The following is a 9,798-nucleotide window of genomic DNA, read 5'->3' as shown; positions in this document are numbered from 1 at the left end:
AGTTGTCACAATAATAATGTTAAAATAATGTGGGTGGTTTACCCTATATGAAGCAGTATTTTATACGTTTTATTTTATAGAATGTCATGTTAATGATCAACTAACGTTCTGGCCCATATGAAAAAAAAATACTATAGTAAATACTATAGTGTTTTTAAACCATACTATAGTAAATTGTAGTGTACTGTATATGTTATATGTATATATTATAGTATTTACAACATTTTGTTAATGAATGCTACAGCATACTGTAGTATTAAATATATTGAACTGATAAAGTAAGCTACAGTATTTATTAGTTTATTATTTTACTAATATTTGAACTATAGTTTATTGTAGTATAATATACCTTATAGTTTTAGAAAACTAAGTACAGCATTGGGTGATTTGTTTATATTACTATAGTTGTTATATTACCACAGCAACTATAGAATTACCACAACAAATTAATTCAAGTACTTTACTATAGTATGTTCAAAAACACTATAGTATTTACTATAAATTACTATAGTATTTTTTTCATGTGGGTGCTAACATTAAGAAAACTTAAATATTTTATGTTTTTATTGTTTTGAGAACAAATTTGTTGACTGGGAACCAAGCAATGGGAGGTGACAAAAGGCTTCAACGATGCTTCTGTAGTGAACGCGACCATTTGATTCGTTTATAACTGGCCGTAGTTCTGGTTTGTCGCATTACGTCGTTTACTTGCAGAGTAGAGGGCCCGAGCGCCGTGCGTGATTTGTGTATGCTGCTGGGAGATGAGGACTAAATTACATCACGTCTCTGAATGATTTCTTCACATCTCATTACCAGAGATACAGGAAGGTGATGGGCAGAACTAACCCGCATATCTAAAAAAGCGCGGGAGTTGTTTGATTGCGTTTCGAGGGTCCATTTTAAACGGTTATAGCCACGAATTCATGGCTTCCACATGATTTTTTGCTTTGTTGTATACCGAAAGCAGGAAAAAGCAACTCGAGTGATGTTTTTTTCCAGAGGTATTCCAAACCTCCCACCTCAAGAGCTTCACAGCCATGGTCATATAGCACTTACCCGTACTGCGCATCATAATCCTGTCTGAGCTGAGGTAAATCACGGCATAAACGAATCAATACGCACTAATTGTTTTTTATTGTACAATTAGTCCGCGGCTTTGCGGAAAACAGAAACCATTTCCCACTAATGACTCATGCATCTCCGTATCCCTTCATCAGGGTGGCGCGCGGCAGATGATTCTATAGAATGACGCCGGTTCGAGTGGGGGCTGCACGTCATTGGCTGCTGAGGAAGGTTAATTGACTTTGCGTTTAACATGCTAAATTATTCCAGTTTGCCTGCATGGCATTAGGGGCTGCAACACTCCCCCCTCCTCAGCCGAGGTCAACCCAGACCAGTCATTAATTAAACTTGTGACATTTAGCCAGATGAGTTTCCTCTGAGTGAGGATGATATTATTAATATTAACGGCCCAGTGTGAATAGAAGCTGTAACCGACCGTGTTTTTTATGGCATCAGAGAGATTGAATCTTTCTCGAGCAGCAGATTTTAAAATGAAAAAGCAGGCTGGGATATGGAGATCCTGGCTCGTGCATAGCTGGTGTCAAAGCTAAATGTGATGCGTCAGGCATTTTGTGCGTGAAAGCTTGTTCTTCGGAAGATGACTTTAAGAGGTTTTGTCTCTCACTTTTTAGAGTTTCCGAATGAACTACTTTAAACTATCTCGTGCGTTTTTAAACGGAATAATGCAGCAATGTGTTTGCGTGGTTAATGGAGAATCATTTCTGTAATTGCCTAGACCTAATAGATTAAAGATGCTATAGCGTCATTGGTTTTGCATGTCGACGTATTAACACGGAGATCATTTGTAAAAAAAAAAAAAAAAAAAAAAAAAATGCCAAGCCCACCCGTGTTTCGAAACAAAGTGAATTGTGGTACCTTCAGAGAGACCCTTCCCCCATCTCATTGGTTTTAATACTGGGCAGCGCAGGGCCGTTATGAGCATTTCAGCTCCTCTTGTGTTCTGATAGATGGGCCCTGCTGATACATGATCTATGATGTATGCGGAGAAAGGCCAGCTCATCTTTATTCATGAGCTCGAAGCTGTGATTTCCTCTTAAAGAGACAGAGCGCCACATTCGCCGCACCTTTCTCTGGTTGCTGCTAACGTGTAACTGATGTTGTTGTGATTTTAAAATATCACCGAGGCTCTTTAAGAGTAAAGATGATAATGAATTTTCATCTAAATGATTCTTGTTAAACAGATATTGTTTGCTTCAGATTTCATGAATGTTTTTCACAGTAGATTAGCCTGTAGCGGCATTATCATTATTTTCAGTTGAGTCATTAAGAGATTCACGGACTGTGTGTCATGTTGTCCCTCTCCAGTGAAGCAGGTCGAGGCAGCTATAATGATCTCCCAGAATCTGAGAAAGTACCGGCTAGTGCTCGCTTCCAACTCATTAAAACCACTACGGTGTTCCTTAAGACAATTTGCTTCCTTAGCATGCGAGCGGTGAGAGATTGGAGCAGCAAATTCTACTGTGGATACATGCCACCTTCTATCTGTATTTCATTTAAGAACCCCATTAGATGCAAAACCACAGGACGTCACCTGTTATCTTTCTATTTCTGGAAATAGGCTATATTGTTTCTGTTTTCTCTCACGCGCCATTAAAGTATGCTTCCCGCAGTAGACATTTAGAGGGGAACCTGCTAGCTATCTGTCTCTGAAATGACTTTTTAATGGCCGACTAGATTTGCTCATCTATCACAGGTCTGCGGCGCTCTTGATTCTCCGATAAACTCAAATAGATTCGGTTACTAATGTTCACGCAGCCGCCATCGCACGGTTCCATATGCAGTTCTTTACACAGCTTGGCAGAGAAATTCATCTGAGTAGGGTTTTTCTCTTACTGAGTCGTTCACTCACAAAGTCAGGTTTGCAAAAGTAACAATAAATAGCTGTAAAAACAGGGCAAGCTCATAAGGAAATGTTGTTGTAGCTGTTTTTATCCAAAAATGTGTGCTCTTGTGTCATTCTGTCAAAGCCTCAGCAATATTTGAATATTGTCAAATATATTTATTTGAGTATAGATATTTTGAGCCCCTTATTCCACCACTAATGCTAACCAAATATATAGGCTTTCAGGCTGATGCTGAAAATCAGTGCCTGCTGTCATTGTATGGAAAAGAGCTGCTTTGATATTCAGGAAAAAAAATAAATGTTCTTATGATATTGACATATTTAAAGGGTTAGTTCACCCAAAAATGAAAATTCTGCCATTTATTACTCACCCTCATGTCGTTCCACACCCGTAAGTCCTTTGTTCATCTCTGGAAAACAAATGAAGATATTTTTGATAAAATCCGATGGCTCAGTGAGGCCTGCATAGCCAGCAAGATAATTAACACTTTCAGATGCCCAGAAAGCTACTAAAGACATATTTAAAACAGTTAATGTGACTACAGTGGTTCAACCTTAATGTTATGAAGCGACGAGAATACTTTTTGTGTGCAAAAATATGACTTTATTCAACAATATCTAGTGATGGGCGATTTCAAAACACTGCTTCATGAAGCTTCGAAGCTTTACGAATCTTTTGTTTCGAATCAGTGGTTCAGAGCGTGTATCAAACAGCCAAAGTCACGCCCCCCAGTGGTGAATTATTGAAATTTCAAAACACTTATGAGGTAACGAAGTCTCGTTTACTGAAATCATGTGACTTTGGCAGTTTGATACACACTCCGAACCACTGATTCGAAACAAAAGATTTGTAAAGCTTCGAAGCTTGATGAAGCAGTGTTTTGAAATCGCCCATCACTAGATATTGTTGAATAAAGTCGTTATTTTGTTTTTTTGGCTCACAAAAAGTATTCTCGTCACTTCATAACATTGAAGTTGAACCACTGTAGTCACGTTAACTTTTTTAAATATGTCTTTAGTAGATTTCTGGGCATCTGAAAGTGTTAATTATCTTGCTGGCAATCGGATTTTATCAAAAAGATCTTCATTTGTGTTCTGAAGATGAACGAAAGTCTTACGGGTGTGGAACGACATGACGGTGAACATTTTTGGGTGAACTAACCCTTTAAGCTTCCAATAAAATGTTTGGAATAAGATGCTTTTATTCAGCATTGATGCATTAAATTGATCAACAAATTGAGTAACAGTAAAATGTTTTCTAGTTCACAAATGCTGTTCTTTTTTGAACATGTGACACTCAAGACCGAGGTATTGGCTTTGCCAACACAGGAATTACTTTTAAAATATATTAAAATAGAAAACAGCTATTTTTAATTGTAATAACATGTCACAATATTAAGTTTTTTAAATGAGACATTTGAATGGTATAGGTTAACATTTCCAAATTGGTTGTATTATATTAAAACGTAAATGTAACTTATTCCACAGTTATATTTCAGTACTGATCTTTAATGGTGATCAATACTTAAAATATACATCTTTTTTTTTTTTTTTCAATTTCAAGGTGTGGTGTCTAGAATGTTTTTTAAATGTTTTACCGCAACATAACCTAACTGCATTTAAAATGCAGCATTGTAAAATGTTGTAAAACTCTTTTATACATGCTAAGATGTTTACAAGTAGCGCGTCTGTAGTGTTGTTCATAACGCCGTGAATCGCAGAACGCCGCAATCCAAACATTTGCTGACTAAGACACCCCTTTTCCCCCTTTGTGGTTTGCGCTGTCAGTTTGACACGGTCACTGTATAATATTTTGGGTGAGCATCTGTTTCTACAGGGCAGGAACTGAGCCATCATGTTAGTGGAAAGGGGGCGTATAGGGGGGCTTTTTAAAAATCAAGCCTGTGAAATGAGATGCTAATCAGAGGCAGCAGGAGCATGAACGAGCTACGCGTGGCTGCCGTGAATATCTCGCACTGATATGATAAATTATGCTAAATCTTTGACCCTTTGACCTTGGGGTGTCTGGCGTATGATGGTTTGTTATATGGTTTTGAGACCCTACACCCTGCGTAGAGCGAGTGGTTTTAGACTGGTAGAGCGGTTGTTAGTTTAGGGCGAGTTATCGAAGGATTTAGAAAGTGGCACAGGTGGGCATGCTACAGGAAAAGGTGGGAAGGATGGCGTACCAAGCTTAGAGAGGGAGGAGGGGTCTGTCCAAGTGAAATCATTAGCATAAGAAAAGTATGCAGTGTAGTGGTTGCGCTGAGCTGTCCGCACTTGATAACGGCAAGAAGCGTGCCAGACAAACACACACTTAATCGTACATGACATCTCACCAGGTGGTGGCCAACACCACATGTCTTTCCCTCTTTCTATTTTTTCCCCCTTTCTTTTCGTTTCTTAAAAGAGAATAAATCCTTGAAGCACCGTTTGTCCCTCAGCAATGCTTTGTGACTCGGTCCATACAAAAGCTTTGGATTAGTGGTCTAGGTCTTATTGTTTACCACATCATGGAAACGCACCGGCTAGCCTGTGCCATTTGCCACAGCAGAGCTAATATGAGAATATTTTAAAACAATTTTATATTAGAACCCCCTGCATACACACTCTGTCACTTCTTCATTATATATGATGGATAGCCCAATTTAAAAAGCTGCTGAGGGAGTCTAATTTAGGCATGAGATTTTTAACGAGATTAAACATTTCACATTCATAGCGGGTAATCGATGCAGACATTTCTATCATACGTAGACCTTGCTGCTCCAGTGTTTACATACAGATTTAAATATATCCGTCAGAAAGTAATTACATTAAAGTCACGTCAGAGAATGGCCATTGGGTCTGGAGGTTGGACGCTGTTTTGCACTTTATTTACGAAATATGTAAGAAAAAATGATGTTACAATGAGCATGAGAAGTGAATGTGAGTAATATTTTAAGTACAATTTAAATTATTATACATTTTCTTTCCCGTCCTATCCTGTTCTTCTCTTATTCCAATTTCTTTCCTCCAACTGTGTTTGTCATTATATTTCTGTAATGGAAAATTTCTAATTTTCCTAATCTCTCCCCTACTCCGCATGGAGTCTTCTCCTTTCTTTTATGGAAAATATTGCAGTGGTCCTCTTGTGGTCTGTTGGCTCGGGCATGATTTATTTGAGTTATGTGTGGATGTCCAGTGTAGAATAGCCCATTGTGCGGAACACAAAGAGAAAGGCCAGTCTCTGCAGCCAGGCAGATGGCACATCCTGGAATCAGAGACAATAGTCTTCACCCTGAGTTCTATTAAAAGAATGCAAAGAGCTGCATACTAATCATGCATATATTAAACTGGTGACCAGTGGTGGACTTTACATACTCTGAAACATATGGATTGTTTTATGCCTCAATATCTTAAAATCTCAATTTTATCCTTCCTGAGAGAATTTAATGTCACAATGCTATGGCATGGGATATCTAATGCGACTGAGACAATATATAATAAATATATATTAAATACCTTATTAGAATAATGAAATGCATAATCAGAATAACACCCAAAAAACAGCCTTTTTAAAGTGCACAGTGTACTTTAAAAAAAATAAATAACATTTTATAATTCAACATAAAATCTGCATTTTAAAACAACACCCTCATTTCTCGTTGCGCTGTCCTCTTCCCCTCTCCCCTCTCTCTGCAGGTGCACGAGCAATTTAATGAGATGCAAATGAGATATGCATACAGCCAATCTCATGTGCCATGATTAAGCGCAGGATATTAACCATTCTCTCTCGCTCTCACTCTCTCTCTTTTCATCTAGTAAATCCCATCCTTGGCTCTGTCACTCCAGTGCAGGACTGCTGCAGCAGAAATATCTAGAAAAAATAAAAAAAGCACTGAAAATTCAATGCATTTGTCCTGCGTCTTGGTATGCGGTGCACTGAGTAGAAAAATCCTTTTAGATTTCTCTGCAGTTTCTTGCGTTTTGGTGCTGAAGCTGGTAAGGGAGCGTGTCCTCCATTTTCACCCCCACCCCATCCCTCCCACCATTGCCTTATTCCCTCTTCCTTTGACTCGTCCCTTTTGTGTTAGTGTGTGTGTGTGTGTGTTTGTGTGTGCGCAGTTTTTTGGCATAATCCATTTACATAATAAAGATGAGGTAAAATTAAGATCCCCACAGGAGTAAAGAAGAGAATCCCAGCGATACAAACCTCATTAATACAGCACGATTAGCATATCCGTACATAATTGTCCGCAATCGGTACAAAGAAAGACATAAAAGCAAAAAAACAACAGGAACCGCAAATTAATCGGCCCATTTCGCGAGGTTGTTAACGGCTAATTTGAACTTGTTTATTGAAGGTTACGCTGAAAACAATGCCCGTTTCGGAAAACAAATCCTCCGTCGCTTAACGAGAGCGATGCCAATGAAAGATTCAATGTCTGTAAATCTGTTCCTTCAGAAAGCACGAGAAGGAAGAGGAGGAGAGAAAATCTGCATTATTTATATACTCCTCTACAATGTCAAACGCATCCAGTGAGAGACTGAATTCTCTCACTCACTCTCTTGACTCGACAGGAAGGATCGAGGATCCTCAGAACAGGAATTCAAGCACAAAACCTCTACTTGTACATGGAAATCTCTAGTAGGTTCTTGAAATTTCAAAAGTTGTGCATCCATCTGGTAAACTTCACCATGCTTATACCCGTCTTTTATCCTTTTGGTGTTCCCGACGTACTAATGAACATTCACTCTTCAGTGTATATTTGTGCAAGTACGTTCTGGATTTTTGCAGTAGATAAAGTCATACACCATAACAATAGTTGTGATTTGATTGATATGTTGAGTCGCTGTATAAGTCAAGGCCTGTGGTTTTCTTTAGCTCCTCCCTGTTTGCTTGTATCCTCAGGTGTTTCTTCTGTCCTGTCCACCATCTTTACCATCTCTGATGTCCAACATTTGAAACAAACTCTTTCTTTATTCTTCCTTTTCTTTCCATTTATCCTTTTACAAACCCTGTTGAATGTCGAGTGATGTTGGCACAGGCACGCGGATCGCTGGCATCCGTTGACATTCCTTCACTCTGGTTTGCCCATCACTTTTGTTCTCACAAGTGTTCCTGCCACATTCCTCCTCACCAAATCTGTCACACTAATTAACCCAACAAACTCTGCAAGTGTTAATTAAGCTGTCGGATCACTGTGTTTTTCAATCTTGTTTTGTATTTCGTCCCTAGGGCTCTTTGTCTTTGCCAAGTGGCACGCGTCGGGGGCTGGTTACCGCAGGAACATGCTGGCACTCTGCCATTCCCAAGTCACCGCCAGCTTCCCAGCGGCATGCGGTGGCGCAGAGATCCTGGCACGCTGCCGAAGGTTTGTGCGTGCCAACGAGAATAACAAGACAAGTCGCATATCTCCATTAATACAGAGCAGATGCCGTCATACCCGCGTCGAGTGGCATCGATATCGGGGCATGTGCTGCTGACTCTCTGGGGGATATGTGCCTACTTAGAGCCTGGCACAGTCACGAAGGAGACGGTGAAACGCAGGAGGATGGCAGGTTGGGGCAAAGAGTTTTGCGCTTTTCTGAAACGATAAGAGGTTTGTTAAGAGACACCACATCAGTTTATCGCAATGCATTGTATGCGGCGTTGTGCATACTCACACAGTTGCCATGCTGATGAGCTGGCGGATGTATCTTCAAAGAGCTCCAACTTTTGAATCCAATGCTCGGGAACATTTCGTTTGGAGAATTGGCAGCAGGATGATGCCTCTCTTTTCTCTCGTTATCTGTCTCTCCTCCTCTCTCCTCTGTAATGCCACCCTGCCTACACGCCCTCTTTGGCACCGGCGCTGAGTGGATGGCACCGTGCCAACCTCGCAAAACCACCGTGTTCATTCGCCACTACGCGTCATGCTCTTCCCCCCCATACCCTCCCTCTCTAACTCTTCACCCTTTTTCTCTTTCCATCCCTCATTCTGTCGCTCTACTTTGGATCCATGTGCTCTCTTTGATGACTGAGTACTAGAAATGATTTCTGTGTTTACTTCTGCATTCACGTCTGTACAGCGTGCCACAGTAACTTTCTATAGCGTTTTCTTGTCGCTGCTCTTCAGCTCTGATGTGCCTTTTATTTCTCGCTATTCAAAGATCACAAGTGCGCTTTTATGTCCCTTATGATACTCCACTTCCAGAAGCACGCAAGCCTGTTCGCTGGGCCCCAACAAGTTGTTCTCCCTTCTGTTCTGTTTTCTGTTCTTTCATTCGGAGAATCTAAGCATGAAGCGTTTCGCAACAGGAGGTCACTGCAATGCAAATCAAGTGGATTTGCATATCATTTAGTGGAATGCATATGCAAATTCTCTTTGAAATTTGTGAGTTTTCAGCTTTCGACAATTCAAAAGTCTCTTATATGTGCACTGATACCTCTTTCCTTTTACATTCTCTAATCTCTTCTCACTCGCTCCCTTTTTCTCATTTAATCTTCATTTTTCTGTCTCGGACTGTTTGTATAGGGGAAATTCCATGCCGTTAGGATTACCAAAGGGTATTGAGAGTATTTTAGGATAAAATAGTCCACCTTGTGGGCATGTCTGCCCAGCTGGGCTTCAACTTCCAGTACACAGAAGAGAACTCATGGATGTGTGGCACAGATACTGCTAGAGGAAACACTCATGGTTGTGTTTTCTTCTTGGCTCCAGAATGTCTTTATATTTAATGATTTGAAAAGCCAAAATAACCTTGTAAATGATGAATTTTCCAAGGAAAGAGCCTAAAATTGCAGACAGTTGCAACAACAATGCAACAAACCAATTTTTGGTTGCAGTATGTGCTCAGACGTGCATGTTGTTTTCTCTCATGTTTCTCTTTATTGTAAATATTAATTCTAA

At 39.9% G+C, this 9,798-nt stretch overlaps 1 long non-coding RNA gene across 1 annotated transcript; it reads right to left on the bottom strand.

Moving 5' to 3' along the window:
- Nucleotides 1-5,764: 5,764 nt before the first annotated feature.
- On the bottom strand, nt 5,765-8,806 carry LOC127499499 (uncharacterized). The gene is made up of 2 exons (XR_007926136.1): nt 8,573-8,806; nt 5,765-8,493 (listed from the first exon to the last, which is right to left on the bottom strand). It is a non-coding gene; the product is annotated as an uncharacterized LOC127499499 (long non-coding RNA).
- Nucleotides 8,807-9,798: the final 992 nt, after the last annotated feature.

The sequence above is a fragment of the Ctenopharyngodon idella genome, chromosome 18 (genome assembly GCF_019924925.1).
Source record: "Ctenopharyngodon idella isolate HZGC_01 chromosome 18, HZGC01, whole genome shotgun sequence".
NCBI classification, from domain to species: Eukaryota; Metazoa; Chordata; class Actinopteri; order Cypriniformes; family Xenocyprididae; genus Ctenopharyngodon; species Ctenopharyngodon idella.
Note: the sequence above shows the minus strand (reverse complement) of the source record. Positions and strands in the feature narration are given on the sequence as shown.